The sequence below is a fragment of the Ursus arctos genome, unplaced genomic scaffold (genome assembly GCF_023065955.2).
Source record: "Ursus arctos isolate Adak ecotype North America unplaced genomic scaffold, UrsArc2.0 scaffold_22, whole genome shotgun sequence".
NCBI classification, from domain to species: Eukaryota; Metazoa; Chordata; class Mammalia; order Carnivora; family Ursidae; genus Ursus; species Ursus arctos.
This window is the reverse complement of record NW_026622897.1, coordinates 24,704,214-24,723,090: the sequence shown is the minus strand read 5'-3', so window position 1 is coordinate 24,723,090 and position 18,877 is coordinate 24,704,214. Positions and strand designations below refer to the sequence as shown.

At 42.7% G+C, this 18,877-nt stretch overlaps 1 long non-coding RNA gene across 1 annotated transcript in view; it reads right to left on the bottom strand.

Annotated features, from left to right (window-relative positions):
* LOC130544563 (uncharacterized) overlaps positions 1–18,877 on the bottom strand; it is a 99,355-nt gene that overhangs the window by 29,471 nt on the left and 51,007 nt on the right. Inside the window, exon 4 of the long non-coding RNA XR_008960943.1 lies at positions 12,196–12,335. This is a non-coding gene — a long non-coding RNA (uncharacterized LOC130544563). The remainder of the gene's footprint in view (positions 1–12,195; positions 12,336–18,877) is intronic.

Genomic DNA, 18,877 nt, shown 5'->3' with positions numbered 1-18,877 from the left:
TTCCAAGAAAGATATCTAACAACTGGTGTATTCTTGGCTAAGAGTCAGGAGAACAGGTTGTTTCTTAATTCTAGGTGATTTTGTTTCTGAGCCCCTGTGGCTTCTCATCTTATAAAATGAAATGGTGAGACTAGATGCTATAAAGATATTTTTCAACACCAGCATCCTGATACATATAAGTAAATCATCTTGAGAAGACTGATTTATAACCCCAAGGATTATGTGCCCTGCTCAGAATCTCCATGTTCTGGATCAGGGGTTGGTAAACTATGGTACACTATGACCTTCCAGGCCATATCCATCCTGACACTGTTTTTTGTTGGTTTTTTTTTTAAGTACAGCTTTATTAGAACACAGACATGTTTACTCATTTATTATTGCCTATCGCTGTTCCGTGCTACAAGAGTAAGAGTTGAGTAGCTATGACAGAAATCATACAAAAGCAAAGCCTAAAATATTTGCTATCTCACCCTTCACAGAAAGTTTGCAATCCCCTGTTCTAGGTGATTGCTGTATGGTTTCAACAAAAATATTAAACCAGAGCTTGCTAACATTTCCTTTTTCAAAGACATAATATGACAATCTGAGATATGTTTATGCTTTTATTTTAAATTATTATAGACTCCTTGAATGGTTAAACATAACATAATATAATAGCAATAATAAGCCTTCTCAATCTGGGGAGAGAAAGGACATTTATACCTTAGTATTATTTTCGCTGGACAGAAAGCTTAAATAGACAGGGTTTGGGGGCAATAAAAAATGAGACCTATGTTATGTTCACAAGAGAAATACAAATGCTCTCATAGTTTCTCTTGTAAACTAGATAAAAGGAGGGCAGAATTCATATTTGGAAGAAAATTAACCCTCATACTAAAACACAAATGTCAGAATGAAACTTCTCAATGTTTTCTAGTCAACCCTACCACCGTTCATAAAGGGATCAGAGCACATTTTTCTCCCACACCCCCTTGTTTCCACCCCCAAGTCCAGCAAAATCAAGAGACAGTGAACTCAGAGCTCAACGGAAAGAAGGAAAGGAGGAAAAGCAGTGAATTCTTGAAACATGTATAGCTCTGGAATTTGCAAAGCACAGGAATAAGCCAGAGAACTCGGTCTTTATGAGTGATAAGTTCCCAGGAAGTGTTACACTCCCCACCCCCACCCCAGCACAGGAACACTGAACTCCCTACACCCACCCAACGCAAAGAATCTGAAACAAAAAGATACAAGGAAGTAACAGGAAGAGGGAGAAACAGGCACGAAGGCACAGTCCCTCAGGCGGACCCCATTTGCACAGTGCAAAATAACAAAGTAGCTAAGTCAGCATGTGATTGTCTCCTATGTGAACGTGTGTGTCTGCATTTGCTGCTCCTATGCTCAAGGGATAGTGTTGCCTTCTGCATCCATTATCTGTCGCTATATAATAAGCCATCCCACCTATTTATGAGCTCACGGATCTATGCATAATTCAGATGGGTTCAGGTGAGTGGTTCCCTTTCCTGTCTCTCCTGCAGTCATGCAAATACAATCAGTTGGAGGGTCAGCTGGGAGCTGATCCAAGATGGCATACTCCCCTTTCTGGTGGTTTGTACCAGCTATTAACTAAGCTACATGTCTCAGCATGCAATATAGTGGAGGGAAGGTTTCCAGCAGACAGGGCAGGCAAGTCCCCTGCACAAGCACTCTTTAAGCCTCAGCGAGTGTCACATTTGCTAAAGTCACATTAGCCAAAGTAGATTGCTTGGCCAAACCCAGATTCAAGCAGTAAAGACCAAGCTTCTGCTTCACGATGGAAGAGCAAACTCACAGTCCACAAACCATGCACACAGGGATGGGAGAGTTTGTGGCCATTTTTCACAATGTATCACACAATCCTAATTTTGAATTCAGAGAGGATGAGATTGGAGTATATCGTGTACTTGTGATTTGTTAAGCTATGAGGCATTAGACGAAGGAAACTGGTATTTGGAGTGAGTCTAAAAAACTTGGGATCAAAGCGTAGCTTCATTGCTTACTTACTTTGTGACGCTGGACATACTATTTAATCTCTCTGAGTCCGTTTCCTCATCTATAAAATGGAGAACATATTATCTGTTGCACAGAGGGCAATGCCTAGACAGCACCTGGCTATAGGCCTTTGAGAGATTTACTTTCTGCACTCAGGTATCTGGGCCTGTGTGAATGAATGTGTTTCATGGCCCGCAATTATAATTCAGTGAGAATCCATGGGGCTTTGGCTTTCCTAGCACTGAAGTTTAGTGTCTGGCAAATAACAACACAATAATCCCCAAAATATAGCTTCTCACATCAAAACCACATGCCACATGGAATTGTTTGGACTGTGAGGCCTGAAGGTTTGGGGGCCCTCCAGAGCTCAGTCTCTCCAAAAGCCTATGACTCACACAGTCCCAGAAAGGAGGGGAAAGGGGTGACCAGACAAGGGGGCATTAACCCAATCCACCCTAACTTTCTTCATTATCCAATCTTACAAGTTGGGTGGCCAAGAAACCATGACCCACATGGAAGGATTTTGGCAAAAGGAGGGCCTTGATTTTGTATAGATTCTGTGGAAGGACTTGAGCAGACATTCCACTCAGGAACCAGTCAGAAGAAGGGGCAATGGTGTGAAAGCCTTAGTACAGGGGCACTGGGAGGGCTTAAGATTGTCGAAGGTGAATTTGCCAGAAAACTGGAAGTCACAAAGCATCAGCATTTGAGAAGGCAGGCTTCAGGCCCTGTTCTTATGGATATGCAGCTGTGGCTTTCCCAAGAACTGGACTTGGGCAGGGTCTGTTGTAGCCTGTAGTACCCAGTGTTATGAATCCCAAGACTATTCTATGGCCAGAGTGTAAATGCACTTGCTGACAGGAGGCACACTCATAATTAAAGTGCTTTGGAGACATTTATGTAATGCTCTGACTCGTTCTTGGAGGCAACACCAGGGCCTTGAAATGACATGTTTGCAATAGGGGTAGGGTGCTTATTACATCAATAACCAAGATCTAGGGGGGATATCAGGTGCAGCAGTTTCTCAGTAAGTCCACCAGAGATGCTCTCTATAATGTTCTCAAAAATGTTGGATATTTGCAAAGAAAAAAATCCGTAGCCCAAATTGTTAAAATCAGTAGCTCCCATTGTTAAATTAGCCCAAATTGTTAAACTAGGTTTCCCAGTTTTAGCCCTAAACATTATGCATCACAGGAAATCCCTCAGTCCCAGGCAAATCAGGATAGTTGGTCGCCCAAAAGTTGGAATATCTCATGGTCACCAACATGGTCATCCATCCAAGGTCAGATTTCATCTTGGACATCCAATGAGTTGCTATAAGGGTCTCCTGCAGGGATAAATTAACTAATAAAATAAAGAGTAACTTCAGAGGCACCTGGATGGCTCAGCTGGTTAAGCGTCTGCCTTCAGCTCAGGTCATGATCTCAGGGTCCTGGGATTGAGCCCCACGTCAGGCTCTGTGCTCAGCAGGGATCCTGCTTCTCCCTCTCCCTCTGCCTGCCAGTCCCCCTGCTTGTGCTGTCTCTCTGTCCAATAAACAAATAAAATCTCTTTAAAAATAAATAAATAAAAATAAATGAAGGGTAACATCTACTCTGTCCAGATTAGTCCTTACAGGTATATCAGTCAGGGATCTTCAGAGAAACAGAACCAATAAGATGCGTGTAGCTAGATAGGTAGATAGATAGATAGATAGAGATTTATTTTATGGAATTGGCTCACGTGAGTGTGGAGAGTGGCAAGTCCAAAATCTGCAAGATAGGTCGGCAGTCTGGAGACCTGGGAAAGAGTTTCCAGTCTTGAGTCTGAAAGCCACTGAGAGGCAGAATTCCTTCTTATTTGGGGGACCTCAGTCTGTTTTCTCTTAAGGCCTTCAGCTGATTACATGAGGCCCACCCACATTATGGAAGTTAGTCTGCATTATTCAAAATCTAGTGATTTAAATGTTAATCTCATCTAAAAAAAGTACCTTCACAGCAATATCCAGACTGTTTGGTGTTTGACCAACCGAGTTGACACATAAAGTTCACCCCCACACCTAATCAGATACCAGTCAAGTCAAGATACAGTCTCATACCTGGTAGTGACTTGGATTCTGGTAGGAAATCCTAGGAAGAATATTCCCCAAGAACTAGAGGATCTTCTTAAAGGATTTGCTAACACCCATGTGCACACCACCTGCTCTGGCGGGGAAACTGGAGGATTCTGACAGGGCTTCCTCGAGACTGGGAGAATACCAAGACTGGGACTCGAGTCTCAGCCAGAACCATTCTCCTTTTGCTTGATGGTGTTTTGAAGCCACAGCAACACTGGAATGAGAGCTCTGATATCTCATCTCCTCCCTAAACTGTGGGAGGAATTGGAAAGCAGCAACCCTGGCCTCTCTAAAAGTTCTGGGTGTGCTGGAGTTCCCTGGCTCTGGCTACAGCTGTGACAAGAAGAGAGGAAAGCAATGTTTGTCAAACAAGCCTACAGAGCTTAGAACATGGCTGGAACATCTTCCTTTTAGTTAGGATATAAAAGTATGACTTGTAGCCACAATTAGAATAGACAATTATAGCACCCTTGATTGTGGACAATTCATGATTTTAAAATATTATATCTGTAATGCTCTACCAACCACAGAATCTCAGCATTGGGAAGACCCTAAAATTCATCTTGTCATTGTGTCCAGCTGTAACATTTATTACAAATAAACTACAATAAGCCAGAGGCAGCACCAATGGCTGATTGGCTCTGATTCTCTCATTGCATATTAAGAACAGCCCAAGTTCAAGGAATTTGAATTCTTCCAAGAATTCCAATTGCTCCTGCCTATCATGGCGTTTATTTTTCTTCAGTCTTCTCTTGTGGTCTTCCTTAACTCTCAGTGATTTTCCTGGGTTCCGATTTATAGCATAGACCCAGAACTTGGGGAGGAAAAAAGCAAAGAATATGAATGCCAAGACTAAAGTCAAGGCAGAGCCAAGAAACAATAGGAAGATAAGGGCAAAAATAAAGTTGGGTGGGGCGAACTAAGGTGGCCCAGACTTTGTAAGGAGACGATAGCCAGGACCTATAACTAAGAGAGAGAAGATCGGAAAAGTAGGGAGAGAGCAGATGAGGCTCAAGGATAAAGGAGATGGGGCAAAGATCAGTTACAAGGGAGAGTGAGGGACCTGATAGAGCAGAGCCTAGGCTGGAAATGAGCTATGCAAAAGAACTAAGTTCTATTTGATGGTGGCAATGGACTCATTGGATGACCTGGGAAGACAAAGAGATCGGCATCTCGACCATGCACAAAAGTAAAGCTAGTTCTATTCTCTCTGCTCACCTCCCCCCCTCACTCTGCCCCAGTTCCTAAAAGCTGCCATGATCTTACCCCCCAGGAGTGGAGCTCATTGTCGTCTTCTTCCTTTCAGACAATAAAGTGAGATTTTGCCCCATTTTGATAAACTTTCCATTTTCTCCTAATAGATATCCCCTGCCTACATGACCCAGAGGACACAATGTCTCCCCATGTTAAGTCTCCTCTACTTAGGAGACTTCTCAGATAAATGAAAACATATACACAGATCTTCCCAAAACATGTTCTGACATTTATTCATATCAGCAAACCAGCCACAGAAATTCTCTAAACCCTCTGAAAAACATGCTTACCTAGCATTTCCCCAGCAGACACAAAATTTACTCATGCTGACATAAACACACACACACATACATACACACATACACACACACGTGCGCACACACACACACACGTTTTCCTGAACATTGCAAAACTAAGCAGGTGATCGACTTAAGTGGAGACATAATACTTTAGAGATGCTCCCGAGAGCCCACAAGGGAGTCCACGCTGTGTTCGGTGATGGTGTTGACCAGGTTGTATGCTGAACGTACAGTATGTCAAAAGGAAAAATCATCTCCAAGAACAATGATGGAAGTAGCCCAAATATGTGCTTGGAGAAAACCAAGTGAATTTGGGGTTTGGTCCAAGTAAAATATCAAAAGGATGAATCAGAAAAATATATATGTGGGGCTTTGAAAAGTTATTTTTCTTTGTACAGTTAAAATGGCAGAGTTTCAATTTGAGTTTCAAGTGCACGAAAGATGTGTCAAATGATCCAGTTTGTAGCTTGTGACCAGCCTGGAGGGGAAATGATAAAACATTGTTTTGATTATGGACCTAAGATTGTTTCAATAAACACAGCCTGGAGATCACGTTAATATCAAATTTTTTAAGTGTCTTTCTCTTTTTACTGAGCTTTTAAAAAGAGTTTTTGTTTTGTTTTTGACGGGGTCTTTGAAGGTGCCTGTCTTCAGCCTCAAAACCTACCACATCCCTGCTGTTTTCTAACGTCCTTTAGTCCCATCTTTGTACAATTCCTTCGAGATGAGCTGAAGTCTAAAGCTTTTATAATACTGAGCAGTAAATCTCACTGTCAGGGTCAGTCCAAGGCCATGAGACATCATATGACAACCTGCAAAACTGACTCGATGTGCTTTTGACTTTGGGGGGATGTCAGTGAAAGAACATGGGATTAGGAGTAAAAAGTCCTGCTTTTTCGTCCTGGCTCTGCTGTTTCTGAGCTTTGCCTCCTTCCGTTTTTTCATTCAGCAAATATTGTTGAGTATCTAACATGTGCCACACACTGTGGTAGGAACTGGATAGAGAAATAGAAGCAGAATCAAGGAGTTTCTATTTGGGGGGTAAAATATAGTGCGGTGTGGGTAAGCACAACAATGGAGCTACGTGCAAGGTAGAAAGATTGCACGAAGAGGAAAGTAAATTGCTCTGTCGGGGAAGAGGAGGATAGGCTTTCACTAGGAGGTGACATATGAATTAAGTTCCAAAAGATGGATGTGTTTAATCAGGTAAATAAGGAACGGGTAGAGGATATTCTTGGTGGAAGAAAGAGCAAGCACAAAAATTCGGACATGGGATAGAATGAGTGTATTTGGAAAGCTATATACATTCTACTATAATTGAAGCATAAAGTGCATGGGATGAACAGGAGGAAAAGACTGTGATAGGAAGTGAGGGCGAAGGATAGGCAGAAGCCAGTGCAATGATCTTAGACTTTTTGATCTAATAACAACAATAGCTAATATTTACAGAGCACTTTGAGATGTCCAACACTATGTAAACACTCTATAACCATCATCTCATTTAAGTTTTACAACAATTCTAGTAAGAAGGTACTATTCTTTCTTTCCACTTAATAGGTGAGGAAACTGGTCCTTGAAGAACTTATGTAACCCGTACAAAATAGACAGTAAAAGGAGAAGTTGGGACTCAAACCCTAGTCTGTCCAACTGCAGAGTCAGTTCCCTAATGTTGCCATCCTTCACATACATAAGCTTATTGGTTTAGCCAATGGAGATCACAATGACTTTTGCCAGGTCCCTTTTGGTAGCATTTAAAAGGGCAGAAACTACCTTTTGGTGGATAGAGAAACAATCTCAAGGAAGAACTTTAAGAAGACCAAGTCCAAGTCTTAGGATCTCAATTCCCGTTTTCTCCAGCATAGAGTAGTGAAAAAAAAAGTGGACAAAAGCTTGAGCCAAACATAGGAATTCCAAGAAAGAAGGCTTAGATTCTGGAGTGGATTGACTATACCCCAGGGGAAGAAAGTTTGCCTGGCTGAGAAAAGAAGAGAGTGCTGACTGTGGTATATAAAATGGGAGTGACATAAAATGTTTATACTGTTCATAGATGGAGAATTACATCCAATGAAGCCTACAGAGAAAGACACCATAGGAGACATCCCATTTGAGTGGGGTACTGAAGGGAGAGAAGGAGTCAGGGTAGACGGAAAAGGTAATTCCAGAATGGCCAGTAGTTGAGCAAATCACAGACTCAGGAAAACACAATATATATTTAAAGAACTGAAGCTAGATCATGTTTGCTGGAGCACAGAGTTCAAGTATGAAATTACTGCAAGGCAACACTGGTTGGGACCAGGTTATGGAAGGCTGAGCTAAGGCATCCAGCTTTTATTAAAGACACAGAGGAGTACCACTGAAGATTTCTGTGCAGGGAGTGATGTGACCAGAGAACTGTCCCATAGCAACTCATCCAGATGTCTGCGTCTGGGGGGATAAAGAGCTCTGTCAATGCAGTCAATCCAATAGCCCAGGTGTAGGAGCCAAGGTCTGAGCTACACTAGTGACAGACAAACAGAAGGAAAGGGACATCCCAAGGATATTGTGAAAGGAGAATCAACAGGACTCTGTAACTGGTGAGATGGAGCCATCAATGAAAATTCAAAGGTTTCAAAGACTTCAGGGATGGCTGTTGCCTTAACAGAAATGCCAAAATCAGATCAAGGACGTGTGCATTCTTTTCATTGCCTTTCATAATTGTATAAATAAAAGTATTTGGTGAAGAAAAACCTGAAAACACAGTAAAGGGAAAAGAATTGAAAAGTCCATAATCTCACTGTTAAACATTCCCTTTTGATATACCTTCTAAAATTTTTTCCTTCCCTACACATATATAGTTCTAATATTTCCATCATAAATTGGATCATTCCACTTTATAACTTCCTTTCCCCTTAGTAACATATAGTGAACATCTTTCCACATCAGTAACTGTAGTTCAGCACTGTTGTGCTGATTACAAAGAATTCTACCTTATTGTTCGTTACAATGTACTCTAGCTGCTCCCTGATGCTAAGAATTCTGCATGATTCCAATTTTAGCTATAATTAGCATCCTTAATGCTGAATATCGCTTACAAATTTAATTATTTCTCTAGTATAAATTCCTACAAGTATAATTTGAGGTCAAAGGAAATGTAGGATTTTTCTTAGGCTTTTGGATCATATTGTCAAGTCATCTTCCAGAAAGAACAAACTGTTTATATTGCCATCAGCTGTATTGGAGAGTGAAGAGAAAAGGGTTTTTACTGTAAAGGAACTATGAGCAGTTTCAGATATGTAGATTTTAAAATGCCTATAAGATGCATCAGAGGCAATAGCAAATAAATAGTTGGGAAGGAAGGAACTAGATTGTAAAAGAAAAATCCCTCTTCCTATACCTATTCTCTTTTCAGCGCCATTTCCTCATAGCTCTTACTCCGAAAGGGATCGGAAATCAGTAACACCCCCGTAGCAGTAAACTCATCTAGCACACAAATTTTGTGGTTTCCAAATACCATTTTGCATTAAAAGGATTCAGAGTTCCTTAAAAGAATGGCTTATCTCTAAGGCTCAACAGAAAAAGTAAAAGATGAGCCTGAAATAGCTTTCTGTGTCAGAAAATAAAGGCAGCTTTCAAAAAATGATGGTGATGTCAAAAAAACACAAAAGCCAAGTTGCCAATTTAGTACCAAAATGAATAATGATAATAAATAATAATAGATTAAAATCTATCAAATAAAATAGGAAGCCATAAATTCATACTGACATCAATTAATGAATACATTGAAAGTTTAATGATTAACAGGATATTCACAGAGTCTCAAAGCAACCTCCCCAAAATGTTCACCAATTACCAAGAAGAGAGAAGTCTGAGAGATAAAAAATTACTTGAGCGATCAAAATTAACATCAACAGTAACGGGACAGATTCTAATCATATACCTTTCAACACTGCAGTAAAAGGAATGCAGCGTCACTTCTGAAATATTCCAGCAAAGATGTGTAATTTAAGTCTAATCACGAGGAAACATTAGTAAACCAAAAGGGAGGGGCATTCTACAAAATAATTGGATTTGTTGTCAAGATCATGAAGCCAGTCAAGGAAAGACTGAGGAACAGCTCTAGGGTGAAGGAGATTAAGAAATATGACTGATTCTGGATTAGATCCTGTTGTTATAAAAGAATTTATTGGGACAATAAGTAAAACTGAAATGGGGTCTGAGAGTTAGAGGTTAACAATGTTGATATCCTGGTTCTGATGATTATATTTTGATTATGAATAAGAGTATCCTATTTTATTTGTAGAAAATACACATTAAAATATTCAGAGCTGATTATGCATCGTGTCAACTTACTCTCATATACTCAAGGGAAAAAAAGGTTCTTTTTAATGTTCTTGCAACTTTTCTGCACGCTTGACAAAGAGAGATGGAGGGAAAGAGTAAAAGAAAAAGGACAGAAACAGGGAGGCAGACCAGGGCTAGGACCACCCATGTGAAGTTGATAGCACTGAAGATTCCGGTATAAGCCATGCTGCTGAGTCCAGAAACTGCCTGAGTCATCCTGCCTAGCCTCTATGCTAATCTTAATTAAGACTAGGATGTATATACTCAGAGCCTAATTCTACAGTGGGGTCTTGGTTCCCCCCGAAGGACCTACTCCCTGACCTCCAGAAATTCCAACCACTGGCAAAAGTGGGTGAGACACCCCAAACCACAAAATTAGCAGCCACCTAACTCTAAGTATCTTAACCATCTGAAAATACAGGCTGCCCCACCCCACTACCATATCTCCCCTTGAATGTCCCTACAGGTCCAGAAGAAGCTTGAGTGTGCAAAGCTTTTGCCCCATCCTTTGCTGAGGTCCCAACAATGTCCCCAGAGAAGCCCCACTTCCCAGGCTGAAATGAAAGAAATGGATGATACCTCTGAAGTAGAACTTAGGGAATGTACATGGAGGAAGAAGAAGATGAACAAGGAGAGTGTTGGGAGGGATGATGGGGCAATAGCATGCTGTGTAAAACAAGGGAGGAATTCCAGAGAGGAATTCCAGAGCGTACAAAGAAAAGTCGTTAGACTTGATCCTTGGGAGGTAACTGGTGAGCACTGGGCAGGCATCTTCCATAGAGTCTGGGGCAGAAGTCAACAACGACAGATGTTGGGTGGCAGATGTAAAAGCATTTTTCAAAGGACAGAGGTGAGAGTGTTGCTTAAGACAAAAAAAATCAAAGATTTGAGGGATATAAGGAATCCCCACCATGTTAGGTGGGCTTACCAAAAAAACCATGGACTGAAAATAAAAGTATGCGAAAGAGTGGTCAGGGGATTTGGTCATTGGATAGAATCAAGAGGACAGGTAAAAATTTGGGGTGGGGGAAGGGAACAATAGGTAAAGAGGGGGACGAGAAGGGAGGGGAAGATTGGGGGGGGAATAGTGATTGAGGTAAAAATAGTGATTTTGAGGCAGGAAAGAGGTGTTGTGACCAGTAGAGAGAGTGCGAGACGGTACCACAGGCCAACTGACCTCTGAGAATTCAATGTCAGGGTTTCAGCTGGGTGATCAGAATGAATGCTGCGATTAATGACCCCGCTAACCTGGGGGTGGGCCAAGGAAAGGCACTGTGCCTTGTTTACATTTCCACCACCAGTGTCCGCTGCATAGTCTCTGAGGATAACTACCAGAAACGAGGTCACTGAAGAAGAGAAGCCTACCAGAGAAAATGAGAATGTAGAGAAAGTGGTCAAAGGAAATACTGTGACCCAGGAGAAAATCTTGGTCCATGTGGCCAAGAAACATGGCCAACGATATTTATACCAGCATTACTTTTAATAGCATAATGGGAGACAACCAATATGCACTGGCAAGGGGACAGTAATAAACTGTGACACAGTCATATAGTGAAATACCGTTCAGCAGCAAATATAAATTAACTATGGATAAATGCATCAATTCAGGTGAATTTGAAAAACGTAAAGCCCAAGTACCCCGTGTGATACTATTCAAATAAAGTTCATTCCCACAAAATTGTAAAATATATTCATAAATACGCTTTCAAATAGTAATGAAAAACAAGAGAACAAAAAACATAAAAGTCCTGGGGCGCCTGGGTGGCACAGCGGTTAAGCGTCTGCCTTCGGCTCAGGGCGTGATCCCGGCATTCCAGGATCGAGCCCCACATCAGGCTCTTCCGCTATGAGCCTGCTTCTTCCTCTCCCACTCCCCCTGCTTGTGTTCCCTCTCTCACTGGCTGTCTCTATCTCTGTCAAATAAATAAATAAAATCTTTAAAAAACAAAACAAAACATAAAATTCCTTGCAGGGAGGAACTAACCAACAGGGAGGGTACGTGGGTGCTTCATCATTTCGGCAACATTCTTCTAAGTTGGGCAAACAGACCCAGGAGTATTTACTTGATTATCTTGTATACCTTACATACATTATATTTTATCTTTGTTTGTGTGAAATATTTTATTAAAAAATAAACACAAGCGTTTAAAAGGGGAAGAGTTCCCAAGGACTATGGGATAGGTCTCTCTCACGGATCCTGAAGACCAGGTTACTTACTGCGTGTACACCTTGGCCAGCCAGGGATCTAAAAATTCTGGTATCCAATTCCCAACATGTGAAATGACCTCACAAAATTTCCAGAAGATTGGAAAGCTCTCTTCCAAGTTGCAGGATTTCGATTGGAATTCAGAGTTCTCCTTGAAGCAAACAGAAAGGTGAACATTGTGAACTTTCAGAGAAAATAGTCTCTTGAGAAAAGAATCAGTCCCTTTGAGCAGTAACCTTAAAGTGACACCAGGAGAGAAGGAAAGCAGCAGCCCCACCTGTCTGAATGTGAGGCTTGAGAAATACCCAGGTTCTAGCTGACGTGCGGATGGAGAAAGGATTCCTGAACAAATCTGGGGACATATATTCGCTCACTCTAGAATCACGGAATGCTTGACCTTGAAGAAAAGGAGCATGCTGTGCTGCTTGGGTTTTGCAAAGACCTCAATCTATTCCAGGGACAATATGGAGATTTGCTTAAATTCTACATGCTTACTTTTCCAAACGAATTCATACAGGACTGAAACTTCTCTCTTTCCCTGATCCATCTCTATCTCCAATGCTGAACTCACTGCAAAAGGTAAGTCAGCCAGGTGCGAAGGAAGATATGGTTAGCACTCTAGAGATCGTGAGGAAACTGACCACAGACAGCCAGAATCAAATCAAGGCTGGGGGTGAAGAGGCAGCTTACAACAAGTTCTTGAGAAGTCATCCCCTAAGCTTCCAGACCCCATACTTCACCTTTGCCCCCACTTCCTTTCATTGCCAAGACCATCAACTCCAGCAGTGAGGGGCTATCTGATAGTATGACACATCTGGAAGCCCCAGGATAGGGCTGAAATTCATTGAAGACACTAGACTACAAATAAATGATTAAACATGAGAGAAAGGTCAGGCTCCAGGAAAGCACTCCTCATAAATCCTCTTGATCCTGATTGCTCCATCTAGAAACAGATTAAGTGTAAAATACTGATTTTGAATGGAGTCCAGCCAAAAGTTACACAATTCGAGGGTTTTCTGGAAGGACTGCGTACTTTGAAAGGAAGTGGGTTAGGAAATGCAGTGCTGGTGAAGGACCCTAGAGAGTCAGGGGAGGCAAATTTCATCAACCAAGTAGAATATTCCAAATCTGCCTGTTAAAGGGTATCCTTTCTGTTACAGAGTGGGTGCTAATTCTGATGGTGTAAATGTAGGTTATTGTGATAGCATAAGTCTGCTGTATGGGTGGAGTTTGGTTTGTTTGTTTTTTTCCAAGACAATGTATTTTGTGAAATAAGAAGGAGAACAATTTAGGGTTGCAAAATACAAAGTAGTTTAAAGTTTGAGGTCCATTGGCATGAAAAATGCTTCTCCATCCCTTCCCTTTCAGTCTGGATGTATCTTTAGGTTCAAAATGAGTCTCTTGTAGACAGCATATGGATGGATTGTGTCTTTTTATCCAATCTACAACCCTGTGGTGTTTATCGGAGCATTTAGGCCATTCACATTGAGAGTGGTTATTGAGAGAGATGATTTTAATGATGTCATGTTGCCTGTGAAGTCTTTGTTTCTATAGATTGTAAATTTCTGTTCTGTATCACTCTTGGGGTCTTTTTACTACTTCCCAAGAGTAGTTTAAAGTTGGAAGGCAGAAAGAATTATTCATGACTTTGGCCATTTCACTGAGCCATTCAGTCTGTTTCTCTCCTCTGTGAAATGGGGACAATTAGAGGACCAATGTCAAAGGATATTGTGAGGATTCAATGGGACGATGCATGTAAAGTTCTTAGCATGATGCCTAGAACATATTAATTGGTCCATAAATGTTAGTTATCCATCACCACCAGGTTCATAGTCACCATCATCATTCACTGGGGTCAATAATACAGTCTGTAGTATTCTGGGGGTAAAGAAGATAACACAGGCTATGAAAGGATTTGTTCGTTTGATGGAACTCAGTAAGTCTATGGAGAGCTAAAAAGGTTACCTAGAAACCAGTATTAAGAAGAAGGACTCTGGGGGCGCCTGGGTGGCACAGCGGTTGGGCATCTGCCTTTGGCTCAGGGCGTGGTCCCGGCATTGTGGGATCGAGCCCCACATCAGGCTCCTCTGCTAGGAGCCTGCTTCTTCCTCTCCCACTCCCCCTGCTTGTGTTCCCTCTCTCGCTGGCTGTCTCCCTTTGTCACATAAATAAATAAAATCTTTAAAAAAATAAAAATAAAAAAGATTAAAAAAAATAAAAGAAGAAGGACTCTGGGGTCTGAAGAGTGACTTACAGATGAAAGTTGATATCTGTCCTTGGATAGCAGGATAAAATGGACTGACAGATCAGCCTTTGAGTGCTGAGGACAATGTGATGTCACTAAGAGATCATTCATTCTTCCATCCGATAAATATCTATGAGTACCTACTCTATGTTCCAAATACCCAGCTCTGTTCTTGGTCATACCGGTACAGTGCTGAACAAGCAAGCCAAGCCCTATCCTCATGAGCTTACTGAGAAAGAGGCAGGAGTTGAGGGAGGCAGGCAAAGACCGAAAAATGTGCCTGCAACCAGACGTAGACCATGGTTATCATGGGGCATGCGGGCGCCTGTTAAAGCTCTTTGCTCTTTCGGTGAAGTCCTTTGGATGGGAAATTCAAGAGCAGTATGGAAGGAAAAGTCAGGTATGATTTTAGAGCCAGTCAAACTAGGTTTGAGTCTTGATTTAGCCTTGCAGTGTGCCTCGGGTCTCCGAGCAGTTCCCTTGATGTTAGAAAAGCACAGTAATCATTCCCTTCCAGAGTACTGCAAGGGTTAAAAATGACACATCAAACACTTAGCTTTGTGACTAACATACAGTATGTGTTCAGTAAAGTAAAACTACTTTTTTACTCATGCAACTTGTCGTTGTTTCCGCATTTATTTCTTTTAGTTTTTAGTAACGTTCCTTTGACAGTACCAGCCTGTCTCAGCTGAGGAACAGGAAGGCACAGACACTTGCCAAGCTCTCGGGGTGCAGGGAGCCATGCGTGGTCAGAGAGAGTTAGCATGTGCTGACAGTCGGGCCCTAGGCAGGACCCCTGGTGGAAACCTTCAGCCTTGGACTAGATTGTATTTGGTGAGGAGAGGACTCCTTGGGTCCCAGGAGCAACACCGGGCAGGACAAGTGGTCAGAAGCACAGATACACCAGGATGAAGCGTGCACTGGTGTAGCCTTACAGCGGACTCACACACACAACGTCCCACTTGATCCTCCAGCTCCGCTCGAGAGGAAGCTCTTTCGTCCCGTTACACTGCTTGCACGAAAGAGTTACTAGCTTTGTTCTTGCTGCTGCTGTTGCTTAGTACTTTGCTGTTCGGGTTGTCAGTTTGTTCTCTTAACTGTTGTAAAATACACATAAAATTTACCATCCGAACCATTTTTAAGTGTGAAGTTCAATGGTATTAAGTACATTCATGATGTTGTGCCACTATTGCCTCTTTAAAGCCTCAATGTCTCCTGTCTGGTGGAAGCTAGACCCCAGTGTCAGCACTTTGGCTGCCCTCCTGCATCCTAACTCTTGGCCCCAGGGAATAACACTGCACTCTGTTCTGCAACTTTGTGGTGTGTTTCTCTCTGCAGAACAGAAGGTGGTTTGGGCATGAAGGTAAAGCCGGGCGCTGCTATGCTCCTCACCTTTCATCTGGTGCACCGTCTGTGTGAAATTTAACATCTTTCACCTGCTTCTGACACACATTTACCAGGATATGACTCAAAGCAAGCTCCGCTTGGCAAACATCTGCCTTTCCAATCCTGCCTGACTCGGCAGGGAAGCTAGTATCTGGCAGAGGGAGCCTTATCGGGTTGCTGTTCCTGGCGAAGGAAAGTAGGGTTTGCTGCCTAACATAGCAAGGAACGAGGCAGGGCTCCTAGTTCTTTTCCCAAGGCCTTTGCTAACGCTCTGTGGGGTTGTTCAGGAAGTCACTTCGTGCTCAGTTATCTGTCAGGAATAAGAATAACAAAATCATTTTCTGTATAGTTCTTCTATGGTGATTCACGCAACCCAAAACACTTTCAGGTCCTCCAGATTCGAAATGTTTGCGAATGGTTAACCCAATTTGAGAAAACTGATCCGATCGATTTTTTTTTTTTAAAGATTTTATTTATTTATGTGACAGAGAAACAGCCAGCGAGAGAGGGAACACAGCAGGGGAGTGGGAGAGGAAGAAGCAGGCTCCCAGAGGAGCCCGATGTGGGACTCGATCCCAGAACGCCGGGATCACGCCCTGAGCCGAAGGCAGACGCTTAACGACTGCGCTACCCAGGCGCCCCCCCCGATCAATTTTTAATTATGATATTGTTCATGTGGAGTTAGTGCCTAGTAGGTACCAGCCACTGTGCTAGGAATTCATGTCCCTGGATGACCCAAAAGATGGTTCTAGGGCTAGGCGTTATCAAGAAAGATGAGAGATAGTGAGATCTCTGGGACTCTTTCCAAGCACCATCCCTGCTTAGTTCCTAAAGGGCCAGTTAGACCGGGATGCCCTCAGGACAAACAGATCCCTTAATGCTGCCCAAGAGTTCAGCCTCGAAAGCTGGACTAACCCATATAGGAAGTTCCCCAAGTCCTTTTGCCACTCTTACTTAAGGCTGAGATCTGCAGAAAATGATAGGCCACCCCTTCTATGCCCTCTTCCCCTAGTGCCGAGCCAGGGCATAGTCTCCCCAGCCTGTCCACTCCGATAGTGGGAGGTGCAATGGGGAGGTAAGGGGCAGGGAGAGAGCCACTGCGAGGAGATGTCACCCTTCACTCCTCTCTCCAATGCTTTTCCTCTGACCCCAGTGGCTCTGTTCTACCCCCACTTGTGTTGGAGACCCTCCTCCCCGCCCCGGGATTAAGAGGTAGTGCCCATTCCTGTTTTGAGTTTGTAACCAAAATACCTCCTAAATCTATGACCACGGGATGCCTGGAGGATTATGGGAAGAAATCAGGGTCTCCCCACCTTTAGGAAACTTTAAGATGGGGGCCTTAGAGGGACGCCTGGGTGGCTCAGTTGGTAAACATCTGCCTTCTGCTCAGGTCATGATCCCAGGGTCCTGGGATCGAGTCCTGCATCAGGCTCCTTGCTCAGCAGGGAGCCTGCTTTTCCCTCTGCCTGCCGCTCCCCCTGCTTGTGCTCTCTCTCCCCCCCTCTCTCTAACAAATAAATAAATAAATACAATCTTAAAAAAGAAGAAGGAGCAGCAGCAGCAGAAGCATGGGGCCTTAGAAACACATCCTGTGGTTCTTCTCCCTATAGTTTCTCAGTGGTGAGCTGGGGTCTTGCTCAGAACACATGAAACATTTTTTCTGATTACAACACAAATACTTTCAGTTCAGGGAAGAGAATTTATCAAGGTCTATAAATTGTACACTAAATGCTCATGGGCTATACGACATCAGCTCAGAGAGGAGATATCATGTCTAACTTTCTTCCCATCACATCAATAAGTGGAAATGCACCCACTGGATTTCTCATACCTGACCACAGATATTCTTTCTCTGGCTTCTTCAGCAAATTCTACCCCTGATTTTCATACCCAATTCAAGTACCCAAGTCTCATCCTGCCAAATATCTAATGAAACAGTGGCCTTTTTCTGTTACCTCAGTGCCTTTGCCTTGTTCAAGAGTCTACTCAGGTTCATTCACCATGTACTTTAGTCAACCTCATGACCGCACAGAGCCCTACTCAGAGAACGTTGTCTCTCGCTACTAAAGAAGACCGTTCTGCTTGGTCCATTTACTATCTTATTATTAGATCATAGAGGATCCAATATGCCTGAATAGCAGCACTAGTAAGAAAAACTTAAGGATTTAATTTTCTGAAAGGTTAACATAGAAGTGAGATTACAAAAGAAAAAAAATGAATAACAGATTCTTAGGATATGGAACACAGAACATAGAGGGTACACCATCTTTGCCACTGTCTCCTCCATAGCATTCATTGCTGGTCCACACCTGGAATATGCCTTGATTCACTTTGACTCACCTTCTGAGAGAGTTGGGGTTTTTTTTTTTAAGATTTTATTTATTTATTTGACAGAGATAGAGACAGCCAGCGAGAGAGGGAACACAAGCAGGGGGAGTGGGAGAGGAAGAAGCAGGCTCATAGCAGAGGAGCCTGATGTGGGGCTCGATCCCATAACGCCGGGATCACGCCCTGAGCCGAAGGCAGGCGCTTAACCGCTGTGCCACCCAGGCGCCCCGAGTTGGGTTTTTTTTTAAAGGCGTGTTTATTTATTTGAGAGAGAAAGAGATCACAGGGAGGGGCAGAGGGAGAGACAAACTTTAGCAGACTCTTCACTGAGCTCAGAGTCTCACACGGGGTTTGACCTCAAGACCCTGAGACCAAGAACCTGAGGTCATGAGCTGAGCTGAAACCAAGAGTCAGACGCTTAACCAGTTGTGCCATCCAGGGGCCCCAAGACTTGTTGATGATCATGGCTCAGTTGGTTAAGCAACTGGCTCTTGATCTCAGCTCAGGTCTTGATCTCAAGGTCATGAATTTGAGCCCTGCATCAGACTCCATGCTGGGTGTGGAGGCTACTTATAAAAAAAAAAAAAAAAAGTAGAAGAAGAAAGAAGAAAAAATACATAGGAATCATGAAAAACAAGACATGTAGCCTTAATAAAGAAAGTAGATGATGTCTTGGGATGGCTAATGGAGCAAAAGCCATGAAAGTGATCTTAAAGTCTTGTCTCATGAATGAG